The sequence below is a fragment of the Carex rostrata genome, chromosome 10, assembly GCF_964058835.1.
Source record: "Carex rostrata chromosome 10, lpCarRost1.2, whole genome shotgun sequence".
Classification (NCBI taxonomy): domain Eukaryota; kingdom Viridiplantae; phylum Streptophyta; class Magnoliopsida; order Poales; family Cyperaceae; genus Carex; species Carex rostrata.
Genome location: NC_135927.1, coordinates 2,434,281 through 2,449,504, shown reverse-complemented (window position 1 = coordinate 2,449,504; position 15,224 = coordinate 2,434,281). Strand labels below are relative to the sequence as shown.

General features: G+C 29.9%; 1 long non-coding RNA gene across 1 annotated transcript in view; it reads right to left on the bottom strand.

Annotated features, from left to right (window-relative positions):
* LOC144560334 (uncharacterized) overlaps positions 1-12,369 on the bottom strand; it is a 94,591-nt gene extending 82,222 nt beyond the window's left edge. Inside the window, exon 1 of the long non-coding RNA XR_013513369.1 lies at positions 12,333-12,369. This is a non-coding gene — a long non-coding RNA (uncharacterized LOC144560334). The remainder of the gene's footprint in view (positions 1-12,332) is intronic.
* Positions 12,370-15,224: the final 2,855 nt, after the last annotated feature.

Genomic DNA, 15,224 nt, shown 5'->3' with positions numbered 1-15,224 from the left:
CTAGTACTGTAGCCCCACTCATTAATTAATGTCTCTCTAAAAGAATTTTATTTCATTCCAGGCATATATAGCTCTAAACAATTTAATAATTTATTGTGGAAGTTTCCAACAATTAATATGTGTTATGTGAGACCCTTGGAGCTTCCAAAGCGTTGCCCAATACAAAGTCAAAGTCTTGAGTTTGATTTTTAATGATGTGGGAAGCTAGGTCAAGTCTTAGCTGTTGTTTTTTAATTTTAATACACACTCAGATTTAATTAGAGATCTAACTCTAGCCTAATTACAAAATCAGATAATTTGTTAGGGTATGCAGCTTCAAATTATCAACACAAAATACCTAAATTAATTAGAGAAATCAATGTTTCATGGTTTACATAATTGCTACGGACAAGTATGTATGATTCTACTTTATATTATTTTTTGAATTGTACATACAGCCAGAATACTAATTTATATAAACCAAAATATTAGTAAGAACAGAGCTGGAACTATGTTTTGAATATGAAAGAGACTGAACATATATAATCACAAGTGATTTTATGCTGTATAATTTCCTTTCTAATTTCTTTTAATTGGTGATTTCTTTTATTTTTCAAATTAACAGTTAACCAAAATAATATTGATTTTTTGATAGATTATATGTAAGATGAAATAGGAGGGCTAATACCTGTATAAGTAGAAAAAAAAACTAAAGAATCAATGCCCAACAGGTATAATAATTCATATAACTTGAGCATTAATTGAAGTACTACTAATTATTAATTGTTGTTTTCTAGTCAATGCCAGTTCACCACCTCTTAATTTATACAATTTTTTCAATTTTAACATCTTCATGATGCTTTATTTTTTTCGATTCAGCACTATATAATTTGATAATTTGAGAACCTTAATTATTGTATTAACTATTAAGTTTACCTTGAACCATAGGGAAGATTGCCTTAACTAGATGCATCATGAGAATCTTTAAAATTCGCGTGAGATTAATATAAACAGCACGAATCTCGTTCTACCAGAACAAGAATTTTACTGGATATGAATTTGAATTCTAGTTCATGTAAATTGAATACTAACTCACATATTCTAAATACTAAAAATAGTAGGTAGGTATAACAACAGTAGCATTGAATAATCAAAATCCTTAAATTAATTAATTGAACATGGCCAATTTGCTCACCTCACCAATTAATTAGAGAGAGAGAGATTAGTGGCGAACCAAGTTGCAATTAATAATTAGGTTTATGGTACTTCTATATTAAGCACGCTTATCAGCAGAGAATCATTTTGGTAAATTAATAAATGGTAGTTAATTATGATGCCGTGATCATTACTTCAAAATTCAAATAATTAGGGTTTTAAACCATTCGAATTGATTCAAATTTGAGTTTGATTTATTTACAAATAAATAAATTTAAGTGGAACTTTCAAGTTATTAATTGATCCATTGAGCTCTAAACTAAACTTTAAAGCTCTATATAAATTCAATTATTAACTCTTTCATGTTTTATTTTCGTATTATCTTAAAAACTAAAGTGTAAAGTACCCATATATATAGTCTTAATATATATATATATATATATATATATAGAGAGAGAGAGAGAGAGAGAGATGGGCTATGGTGCATTGCAATGCATAGGCCATGGTGTGCATTGGACCATAAATCACCGATTCAAAGTCCAAATGACCAATCCAAACCGTTCATCTTGTTCTCCATATTAATATGTGCTTGGAGACCAAATTTTATATTTTTTGGAATTTTTTTACTATTTATTAAGCCACTTTGAAAATCGCTGATCCAACGGTGACTGTTTGGAACACTAAAATCAGAAGCCACCGTTGGATCAGCGATTTTCAAAGTGGCTTAATAAATAGTAAAAAAAATTCCAAAAAATATAAAATTTGGTCTCCAAGCACATATTAATATGGAGAACAAGATGAACGGTTTGGATTGGTCATTTGGACTTTGAATCGGTGATTTATGGTCCAATGCACACCATGACCTATGCATTGCAATGCACCATAGCCCATCTCTCTCTCTCTCTATATATATATATACAGAGAGAGAGAGAGAGTGGCTAAGCTCAAATCGTTTGTTCCTAGACTCAGGAACAAACGATTCGGTTCTCTGATTTTTAAAGTTCAAACGGCCGATCAAAACCGTTAGATGTTTAATCTATATTAAAATGTGATTGGAGACAAAATTTTATATTTTTTGAAATTTTTTTACTATTTATTAAGATGGTTTGAAAATCGCTGTTTTTATTAAAATTTTGCACCATAAAAAAACAGCGACTTTCAAACCATCTTAATAAATAGTAAAATAATTCTAAAAAATATAAAATTTTGTCTCCAAGCACATTTTAATATAGATTAAATATCTAATGGTTTGGATCGGCCGTTTGAACTTCGAAAATCGGAGAACCGAGTCATTTGTTCCTGAGTCCAGGAACAAATGATTTGAGCTTAGCCAACCTCTATATATATATATATATAATATATATATATATACAGAGGTTGGCTACTCTACTTACTTAAGCATATGAGGGTATATGCTTATGAGTTATTTTTTCGTTTTCAAAATCCAAAAAGTTGATCTGAACCGATAGATGTGATTTCTATATTGAAATGTGCTTGGAGACCAAATTTTACATTTTTCTGAATTTTTTACTATTTATATTAATCCACTTTGAAATCGCTAATCCAACGATGGCTTCTGATTTTACTGTTTTATTAAGCCACCGTTGGATCAACGATTTTCAAAGTGGCTTAATAAATAGTAAAAAAATTCAGAAAAATGTAAAATTTGGTCTCCAAGTACATTTCAATATAGAGATCACATCTAACGGTTCAGATCGACATTTTGGATTTTAAAAATGAAAAAAATGACTTATAAGCATATACCCTCATATGCTTATGTAAGTAGAGTAGCCAATCTCTCGCTCTCTCTATATATATATGAGGAGGTTTCCAATGCCTCATGTCTTTCATACCTCATCATATCTCATATTTTATATCTTTTTTTTGAAGTCTAAATTGTCGATCCGAACCGTTCAACATGATATATACAATAAAATATAGTTACGGATGAAATTTTATAATTTTTGAAAAAAATTTACTATTTTTTAAGATGGGTAGAAAATCACTGTTTTTTGAATGGTTCTCCATTCATATTTTATTATAAATATTATGTTGAACGGTTCGAATCGACAATTTGAAATTTGAAAATAAAGATATAAAATATGAGGTATGAAAAAGATGAGGCATTGGAACCCTCCTCCCTCTCTCTCTCTCTATATATATATATTTGATAAAAGTGGTATATACCACTGATTTCATTAAGAAATGAAACCTACAAATTTTTTATCAGACGTGGTACCAATTTTTTGGTACCTGTCTGCCAGAACTCAAAATATAGCAACCAGCACGTCAAAGTAAATTACATATCCTACTACAATCTGAAACTAAATTAAAAAGCTAAATAGTTTTCAACACAAAACCAGCAGCTACCAACACAAACAAAATAATACCAATAACACCTAGCTACATGTCATAAAATACTGAATGGATTTCCAGTAAACTATCGTCATCATTCTTAGAAACAACACTTATATTTATAACTAACAAAAAGTAAGCACTATATGTTATATATATCAATAATTAGATATTTCAAATTGAATAAGTTTCGGTGTTAACTAAAATTAGTTATGAGCAATAATAACACAACGAGCGAGAGGCAGTGGTGTTAGAATCTCCTCATAAGATAACACAACAATAAAATAGAAAACTTTGATGTTCAAAGGAAAAATATATATAATTAAAGTGTGGGATGCAAGGGGTCCATTCTCGCATTCCTACACTCTTTTCATCTATCACCTATGATGGGTGTGCATGGGGTCCATAGCATAGTCATAAAAGTGGTTGGTAGAGAAAGCAAGAGACACTATATATGAGCTAGCACTCATTCATCAAATTTAGTTATTGTTCATTTTGATCAAACACTATCATCTTGTTCGCTCTCTCTTTATACAGAGGCAGACGGAGGAATTTTGTCAAGGAGGGGCAGGAATCATATTAAAATACCTTATCGGTTCAACCCATTAGGTTCATGATCTGTTCTGATGGAGAGCATTTGTTGAATCCTAAAAATTTGAGAATTCATTTAAGAATTTTATCCAATTAATTTCTTAGAAGATCGATAGATTCAATGCCTTAAAACTTAATTTTTTGAAATTCACAAAAATGAGATTTGAATTTATTAAAAATAAAATACATAATAATATTCTACGCGTTAAACCGAGAATTTTGTTATGAAGAACGTGAAAAATCTCGAAACAGTTGATTTTATATGGATTTTACAAGATTTAATGCACATTTGGGTGCAACTTGGATGTGGTAGATGTGGATCTGATCAGTGGGGCCCACTATCATAGAGGCACCATTTGAATTAATTTGAACTCCTCGTTTATTGTGACCCCTTCATTTTGGGTACACCCACACCACATAGATCAAAACATGAAAAAACATGGGCTCATAAACCAAGTCTACTCGAAAATTAAAATAAAACAAGAAGCATTCTATTGAGTCAACGACATGCGGGACCCCTTTGTAAGACTCTTCTCTCTCATTTGTTATATGAAAATTGGCCTAAACAAGATGATTTTAGAACTACAAAATTCAAGAAAAGAGGAAAGCTTGTGGCTTATTATGACAAGCAATCAAGAGAGACAAAATCGAGATCAGCCTATTTTTTCACTATTTTCGAAAAATCCAGAGGGAGAAGCTGCCCCCTGCACTACAATGGGTCCGCCCATGTCTTTATATGTAGCTGGCTCCATCTTTTTCTTAAACGTTATGTATATCATTTTATATTTTTACTTTTAGTAAAGATTTAAGTTCAAGTCACCTAACACGCACAATTATTAATTAAAAAACCATATATATTGTTAGAGTTTCTAAGAAGATGCCAGAAACAACAGATACAATTGTATATGAGAAAACTTAATTATATTTTTTTGACTTTATATTACATATAATACAAATAATTTATTTATAACAATATAAAATCTCTAAGAATGAGAAACCTATAAATAACTCCTAAAATACCCTACATACTATATACTAAAAAAACCTCCTCGTTTTCATAACTTATCAAACATGAGCCTGTAATTCCTGACACCCTGCTAAACCAAGCATGATGTAAATAGATGGTGAGATGAGAGACATTCACAACATATATAATTTTGAAACAATGTGAATGCTCAAAATATCGATGGTAAGAGCATGGTTACTAAAAGAACACATACATATTCCTCGGAGATCTCTATCTCCATGGATTTACACAAGACATTTGCTATTTTTTTGCCATGTTTTTAAATGAATTATTGTAGTAATTGTTTAATATTAATAAGAGTATTTCTCATTTGAATTTTGAATATGCGATCTCCATACGAAGAGCATTGACTTTGCCACTAGAATAAACACCGGTTTTCGATTTTATATTATTGATTAAGTCTTGTACACACTTAATTATTAATTTAAAATGGAAGTTCTGTAATGGAAGTTCAATGTACTAATAATTATTTCAAATTTTGGTAGCGGTTGAATTTCAGATGTTAATTAACAAAACAAGCATATGCTTTTCCGAAACATTTAAGATATATAAAAGATAGTTGCAAATATGCTTACAGTTGCACCACTGTCTGTTTCCATGTGCGTCTCCTGTTATATATATTCCAAAAGTTTGCAAGTTAAGAAGATGCACAATTAATTACACAACTAAACTAAACTTTCAAGAAATGAACTACTACTAAAATGTGCATATTAATCCTCAGAAGTTATAGAAATTATCGCTTGTAATCTTTTGATATTATTAGCAAATGTAATGAGTTTAAATAAATACAGCTGAAGAATTAAGTTTAGTCACTTCTATTATGACACATATATATCAATTAGCGCTGATCTATATATCGAGACTTAAAAAACAACAAAAATAATCCATATTTTGTTGCCGGTGTGCTGCTTCTTTGAAATGTTAATTTGTGATATTTAATTTTGATACTATTTCAAAACAAATATAAAAGTGTGTGTGTGTTTGTGTGCATGTGTATGTTTGTATATATATATATATATTAAGTTAATCTTCATCATCATTTAGTTTAGTGTTCCCTAGCTAGGCTCTCTTTTTTGTGTGATAATTAATTAATATATATAGTCTCCATCTTTAGCGTTAACTTAATTTTTAAGTTAATGCATTTCGACTGTTTGATTAGAATTCAACTAATAAGGTCTCAGAGAAAAAAAAAATTAAATATATATACCAACAAAGATCGAACGGTCCAGATTCCTTCTGCATCAACTCAAAAGTTGAGTTAATGCCAGATGATACGAATTCATATATATGGACCAGTTAAAAAGAAAAAAGAAAAGAAAACTGATATGGGGCAGTTGGGGCAGTTGGGGCAGTTGCTACTTGCTTGACAATATGTATTCCATATAAAGTTTTGGGTTGAAGTGCAAAAAGGATGTACACATGTCAGCACCCCATCAGCTCATTAATTAAGTAATTAGCCGACATATCCACGTGAAGCATTGCATGGAGAAATGAACCCTCAGGTCCAGGTACCAATATAATTAATTAATTAATTCCATCATTTAATGTACAATGGCATGGAGAGAAACTTTTTTTTTTTCTCCTCTTTTTATTTACCGTTAAGGAGAAAGGTTTTGTTGGGTGGAGTTTTTGTCCAAATAGTTTTGAATAAAATCTCATCTAAAGTTATATTCGATCTGTGTTAAAATTTAAACGGACGGTTTAGATTTACAGAGTTATTTAGAGTTATTAAGTTTTAAATATGTTGACATGAATCTTAAAACAAATCAAACGGCAAGGTTCGGTTTTGGATGAGATTTTGTTCGAAGCCCTTTCGACAAAATCTAATTCCAATTTTGTTACCTAGAAATTTTTATTTATAGAAATTAATATGAAAAAATATAGGATATTAGAATGTGTGACTAGATTTTTAAAAGCCTAGACGGATCTGAATTTTAAAATATTATAAGGTATGGAAATGTGTGGTGGATTTTTAGAAGTATGGATCGATCTGAAAAAAATTCAGATCCAATTTTTAGATCCGAAAAAAAAAATCTCTTATAGGGGTGCAAACGGATTGGATACAGATTGGATAGTGGTAAATCTTTATTCGTATATGCTTTTATTTTTTTGATACGGATATTAATATGAATCAGATATTAAACGGATATGAATTAGATATTTATTTTCATTCAAAACTATTATTTATTTATAAAATATACATAAATATATATTACTAAAAAATATCAAAGTTCAAATTATTTATCTAATAATAATGGTGACTAAAATAATTTTTTTCATAATATATATTAAACTATATATATATAGTATATCTACTATTCAGATACAAATAATAAAAATTTAAAAGTATATGCACAAATATTCGCATATCGTACGAAAAAATAATATCGTACCCGTTTGCAACCCTAATCTCGGATCCAATGGAACCAGCCAAACAACACAGAAAACCACATAAATTCGGTCATATTGGATCTGAAAAAGGGACAGAGGGGTAGTAAATAAAAAAGAATTGAGGTTATTATAATTTTAGGATTGAAAGATTGAAGCTGCAGCTTGGATCCTCTATGGTCAATTAATAAATGGTGTTATAATAAAAGAGATTGGATCCAGAAATTCCTTTTACTCTAAAGATTGGATCCAATTTTCTTTTTAAGGATCCATCTGTGTCATCTAAATTTTACTGCACTCTTTCTAGTACTATATATGTATTTTAATTGTATCTCCGAAAATAAAAAAAACTCTTATAGGGGTGCAAACTGTACTTTGCATCTCCTGATTTGAATTTTCAAGTGTACTTGAAGCACAGACACACATGCTGATGCTGAGAAAAGGAATATTCCTGGATGCATGCATGTATATATAAAAACTATCTTGTATATATATAGAGAGGCCAAGTGTCAATCATCGCCTAATGATTTATTACAGGTGCCAAGAAGAGGGAAGAAAAGGCAAATCTACAGAGTTTCACATTCTAACGGCACTACTGCAGATGTAAAGATCTTTTTTTATTATTATTAAAACAATTTACTTTATATATATATATATATATATATATATATATATACTAATAATTATATTCGTTGGAAGAAATTATCTTCACTTTATGGGCATGTGAAATTATTTTCCTGTACTGGCAAGTTTCCATTATTATATTTCTCATTTCTGAATCCTGATTCCTGAATTGTCTTTATGATATGGGCTAGTTTCAGTCATGACGTAAGTGTTTCGAACTACTCAACATAATTTCTATATAAAGATATTTTCGGTTATCAAAATTTTACATTTTTATTAAAAATATTTTTTTAGATGGGTAGAATATTGGATGATCCATAATTAATTAAGAAACATCGATTTTGTACCTAGTTAAAAAAATTAGTAAAAAAAATCTAAAAAAAAAAGAAATTTGATCTCAAAACATATTTTAGTATGGAGATTATGTTCAAAGATCGGCAAGTGAACTTTAAATCGTTGATATAAGCAGGGCCGGTCCTAAAGATTTTGAGGTCCGGGGCGAGAAAAAAGTTTGAGGCCTTAATATACATAATTTTTTTATTAATATGTCAATAAATCATACAAAATAAGAAGGACATAAAACCAATACCACTTAAAATAAAACATATACAATGAGTCAATGACTAACATACTCACGTCATGCTTCTTGCTTCCTTCTTGATAAACCAATTCTGAAAAATAATATGTAGAGAACCCCCTATTCTTTCTTAATTTTTGATCAAAATAATATGTAGAGAACCTCCTATTGTAATTATCCTTAGGAAAAATAATATTAGAATCTCTAATAGGACTGTTCTCAACAAGCAAATCTCTCAGTTTTGAATTTAAACCATCCGACACTCTAGGGTCATATATATTTATAGATAACGAAGAATCTAAGCACTCAGACACATGATTTATTTCTTTATTATTTTTGCTAGTCTCATTTTCAAACACATTTGTTATTTCTTCATTTACTTTATTTTTATTTTTAGACATATTTGTTGTTTCTTGATTTATCTCATTTTCGTTTTCAGATACATTTTTTTGTTTCTTCACGCACCTCATTTTCAACTTGGTTTTCCAAAGACTCATTTTGCAGATTAATTTTCTTTCAAAGTTTTTGAATAGAACCTTTTTGAGGTTTTAGTTTTTCTTCTTCCTCTTTTTTTCTGTTTCTATTTTCACTACCTATGCATGTTTTCTAGGAAACATTATTTTAAATTAAAAAATAAAACAAAATAATAGAAGGATAAAACCTAGGTAATGAGACAAAGTCGGTGCCGCTGCATAGCTTGGAAGAGTTAGTTTTTTTTCTTAAGAGAACATGTCCATAGACAGTAGATGCAATTCATTAACAGAAATTAAGTTTAGTACATAGATTGAGAAAAGAAAAAAAAATATAAAAAAACTCCAAATTTTTGAATTGGACATGTTAGGTTAGTTACTACATCATAAAAATTTTAGAAACACTAAACTCCAAATGCTTAGAACTTAGAACTTAGAAGAGTTGGTGCCTTACTTTAGATTTCTTATTTTTTCTCGTTTCACACAGAGGAAAGAGGAGGCCGGAGGCGTGAGTTAATTAGCTTTTATTTATTTTTCTCGTTTCACACAGAGGAGGCGGGACTCAATCGGGAGTTAGGTTTTTTTTTTTTGTTTTTTTTCTCTCGTTTTACACAGAGGCGGCGGGGATAAAGCTTAAAAGAGGACATAATTTTTTTTTTTAACTCTATACAAAACATTTTATTTTTGGGCCCCCTGGCTTTTGGGGCCCGGAACCATCGCCCTGGGTGCCCTGGGCCAGGGCCGACCCTGGATATAAGTGTGAAGTAAAATAAGTCTTTTACTTTGCAACTCACAGTAACCCATCTTTGTAAATATTATATATCTTCTTCTTCAAAGCTTTTATTCTCAAACAAGTTGGGGTATACTAGAAATGAAACCCAACTGAAATCAGAAACACATGGACTCCCCAAGAGGTCAACTTTTTGAATATGTGCTTGGAGACCAATTCATGAGGGTTTCATCTTGTTCTCCTTTATAATATGTGCTTGGAGACCAAATTTTACATTTTTTTGAATTTGTTTACTATTTATTAAGCCACTTTGAAAATTACTGATCCAACGGTGGCTTAACAAAACAGTAAAACCGTTGGATTAACGATTTTCAAAGTGGCTTAATAAATAGTAAAAAAATTCAGAAAAATGTAAAATTTGGTCTCCAAGCACATATTAATATGGAGAACAAGATGAACGGTTCAGATTGACTTTTTGAATTTTGAAATTTCAAATTTGGACCATGTGTATTTCGGCCCATATGCTACCGAAAGCACATTAGCCTATATATATATATATATATATATATATATATATATATATATAGAGGTGGGCTACGGTGAGTTGCGAAGTAAAACGCATTTCTACTTCACGCCGTATTTTTATTTTGAAAGTCCAAACGAACGATCCAAACCGTTAGATGTTTAATCCATATTGAAATGTGCTTGGAGACCAAATTTTATATTTTTTGGAATTTTTTTACTATTTATTAAGCATTTTTCAAAATTGCTGTTTTGCTGGGAAAAGTAAAAAAAAGTAAAATTTTCTAGACCATCAGATCAGCGACTTTCAAAATTTCTTAATAAATAGTAAAAAAATTCCAAAAAATGTAAAATTTGGTCTCCAAGCACATTGCAATATGGAGAACAAGATGAACGGTTCGGATCGACGTTTTGAACTTTAAAATCGCAAAATATGAGCGTGAAGTAAAATAGTCGCTTTACTGTATATGAGTAAGGCTACCGTATATTGCAATGTATAGGCATTTTTGTGCATTGGACTATAAATTACTGGATTCAAAGTCCAAATAACCGATCCAAACCGTTCATCTTGTTCTCCATATTGAAATGTGTTTGGAGACCAAATTTTACATTTTTTGGAATTTTTTTACTATTTATTAAACAATTTTGAAAGTCCCTGATCTGATGGTCCAGAAAATTTTGCTGTTTTTTACTATTCACAGCAAAACTGCAGTTTTCAAAATTGCTTAATAAATAGTAAAAAAAATTCCGAAAAATGTAAAATTTGGTTTCCAAGAACATTTCAATATGGATTAAACATCTAACGGTTCGGATCGGTCATTTGGACTTTCAAAATAAAAATACGGTGTGAAGTAGAAATGCATTTTACTTCGCAACTCACCGTAGTCCATCTCTCTCTTTCTGTATATATATATATATATATAGAGATGGGCTACGGTGAGTCCAAATCGTCGATCCAAATCGTTAGATGTGATCTTTACAATAAAATGTGCTTGGAGACCAAATTTTACATTTTTTGGAATTTTTTTACTATTTATTAAGATGGGTACAAAAACTAGTCAAATTCAAACCATTGAATTTTGTACCCATCTTAATAAATAGTAAAAAAAAATCCAAAAAATGTAAAATTTGGTCTCCAAGCACATTTTATTGTAGAGATCACATCTAACGGTTTGGATCGACAATTTGGACTTTGAAAATGTAGGAAATACTTGTTGTAACTCAAAAATTGTTGTAACTTGATCCCTCCTCATATATATATATATATAGATGGGCTATGGTACATTGCAATGCATAGGCATTTTTGTGCATTGGACCATAAATCACAAGATTCAAAGTCCAAATGACCGATCCGAACCGTTAATCTTGTTCTCCATATTAATATGTGCTTGGAGACCAAATTTTATATTTTTTGGAATTTTTTTACTATTTTTTTAGATTTATTGAAAATCGCTGATCCAATGGTGCCTTTTGATTTTATTGTTACCATTGGATCAGCGATTTTCAAAGTGGCTTAATAAATAGTAAAAAAATTACAAAAAAATATAAAATTTAGTTTCCAAGCATATTTTAATATAGATTAAACATCTAACAGTTTGTTTCGACTATTTGAACTTTGAAAGTGAAGATATTGCGTGAAGTACCGTAGCCTTACTCTCTCTCTCTCTCTCTATATATATATATATGAGGAGGGATCCAATTACACCCTTTTTTGGTGACATCAGATTACACCCTATGTTTACAAAGTCCAAACAGTCGATCCAAACTGTTCAACTTGATGGATATGTTAAAATGTGCTTGCAGATCAAATTTTACACTTTTTTTTATTTTTTTTTACTATTTATTAAGATGGGTATAAAAATTCAACGGTCTGAATATATCGATTTTGTTTAATACTTAATAAATAGTGAAAACATTCTAAAAATGTAAAATTTGATCTGCAAGCACATTTGAACATATCCATTCTGTTGAACGGTTTGGATCGACTGTTTGGAATTTGAAAACTTTGAAAATGGAGAGTGTAATTCGGTATCACCAAAAAAGGATGTAATTGGATCCCTATATATATATATATATATGTAGATAGATAGATAGATAGATAGATAGATAGATAGATAGATAGATATATAGATATACACTAATTATTATGTTCGTTGCAAGAAATTCCCTTCACTTTATGGGCATGTGAAATCATTTTCCTGTACTGGCAAGTTTCCACTATTATATTTGTCATTTCTGAATCCTGATTCTTGAATTGTCTTTATGAGATGGGCTAGTTTCAGTAGTGAAGTAAGAGTTTTGTTTTTGTTTGCATTCGTATATTTTATATTTGAATGTTTAAATAATTGATTCAAACTGTTTAATATAATTTTTATACAAAGATGTTTTCAGGTGCCACATTTTTCATTTTTTAAAATTCTTTATTATCTTGTTAGATAGATAGAAAATTGGATGGTCCATAATTTATTCAGTAAGATTTTCTACCTATCTAAAAAAATAGTAAAAATATTCTTAAAAATTAAATTTTTGTCTCAAAACATATTTTAGTATGGAGATCATGTTGAATGATTCGGACTGACAAGTGAACTTGAAATTATAAATATGAGTATGAAGTAATGTAAATCTCTTACTTCGCAACTCATCATAATTCATATTTCTCAATGTTATATTTATTTGCAAATATTATTTCTCCCCGGGCCTTCATGGGGAAATGCAAGGAGAGCTATACAGAGGAATGTAATGATGGTGAAGAAGTGGAGAAGAAGAAAAGATTGAAAGGGTATACGTACTTGTCGATTTAATTTTAAAATAATTAATAAAGACTTAAATAAGTGAAGGGGATATATAAAATAATATCAAGTTTTGGTGAGACATTGGATATGATGATGTTTTCATGAGAAAATTAACTAGTTTGAAAGTTTACTTGGGCACACTAGAAATTCTCCCTCCATAATTTGTGTGCCTGAGGGTTCAGTTACATGTGATAATATGTATCCAAGCAGATTTCTCCATGCCAATGCCATACATTAATTCCGGGCCAATAGGCCCAATACCATATATGCACCTTTTATTTTTTGATTCATTTAATGGGCCGCAATTGAAGCAAATCTTGGGCTTAATTCATCAGTTTAAAAAGAAAAGCAAAGAGTTGTTGGGCTTAATTTCTAAAGTAGTTGACATAGGAGGCACATTAACATTTAACAGAAGAAGAGAGGGTTCAACATATCCAACCAGAATATATCCGATCCGCCATCCTTATTTCCATTGCTGCTCTCTTATGTTTTATTTATTTTATTTCTCTCTTCCTCTCTTTTTATTTGGGCCCACATACCAGTTGCGCACGGGCTAGACCAGTATCTACGGCATAAGGCAGCTAGCTCATCGTGAAAGCCAGATTAAAGTTGTCCCCAACCCTGAGCAACGTCAAGGAAGAAACTCCACTCCTCTGAAGCTCCTGTTCAAGTGCCTCGCTAGCCTCATGTGGTGTACAGAGTTCTGATTGACGGCATTTTGTTTTATTTCTTGGCGGATTTCTTTGTAATAAAAATTAATTTAGAACTATTGGTGATTAAACTTTTAGAGTCTTCGGTGAAAAATAACTATAAAATAAAATATATCTAATCAAATTGAACTTCTTTGTAGTAAAAATTAATTTAGAGCTATCGGCAATTAAACAATTCTAGAGTCTTCGGTAAAAAATAATTATAAAATAAAATAATATATATCTAACTTTTTTGAAAAATTACCATTGCTATAAAAAAAAATTCTCAAACCTTGACCTAATTTCACGGTTTGGATTTTTATTCCAAATCGTGAAATTAGGTCACGGTTTGGATATTTTTAATAAAAATTTCAAAACTTGAATAGATTTGATATTTTATATTTTAAGTTGGATATTAATAAAAATGTCGGGATTGTATGTAACATATATTCTATTATGACGGTTTAAATGCTTTCATTTTTTGTGCCTCTATTATGGCTCCATTTTTAGTTATGCCTCTATTTTTAAGAACTTTAATAACTTAAAATTGAAAAATTAAAAGTCAAACTAAAATCATTGGATATAATCGACATCATTTTATTTATGCACATGTAAAAAATTGTGACATTTCAACTTTATTTTAGTTGTTATCAAGAGCTTGTAAAAACATACCAATGTGGATAAATTCTAGACGTTATTTTTTCAAATAATTGATTCACATAAAAAAAAAATTGAAATGTGATAGTTTTTTTATGAGCACATAGAGGAAATAACACAGATCATATCAAATAGTTTTATTTTGATATTTATAATTTAAATTTTGATTTATTAACGTTTTTAAAAATAGAGACATAGTGAATAAATAAAAAATAAAGACATTTGTACTCTCCTCTTTTTTTATAATGTCCTTTTAGACTAAGACTTTCTTATTAACGAGTAAATATGCATACGGATTTAAAAAAAAAATATCCGTATTCATATTATATCGAATACATTACGGATTAGGTAACGGTAACAGGGTGTCACACTGTCACCCTTTTTATAAATTGCTATCAGATTGCATAGAGCAACAACAAATTCATGCGAAATTTGTTACTAAAATAGTTTCATCTGGTTTAATTTGTTTCTTAGTTATATTTCATTTAATTTTTAATTTTATTTATGTCAATTTATTTACCGAAACTTTCGTCAAACTGACAAGCTATATGTCTACGACTCTACGTTGATAGAAACTGAAGACTTTCATGTATGAAACTTTTTTTATCGATATAAATCAAGGTTCTAAATAGCGATTATAGCGGCATAGCGGGGAGACAAAAAAAAAA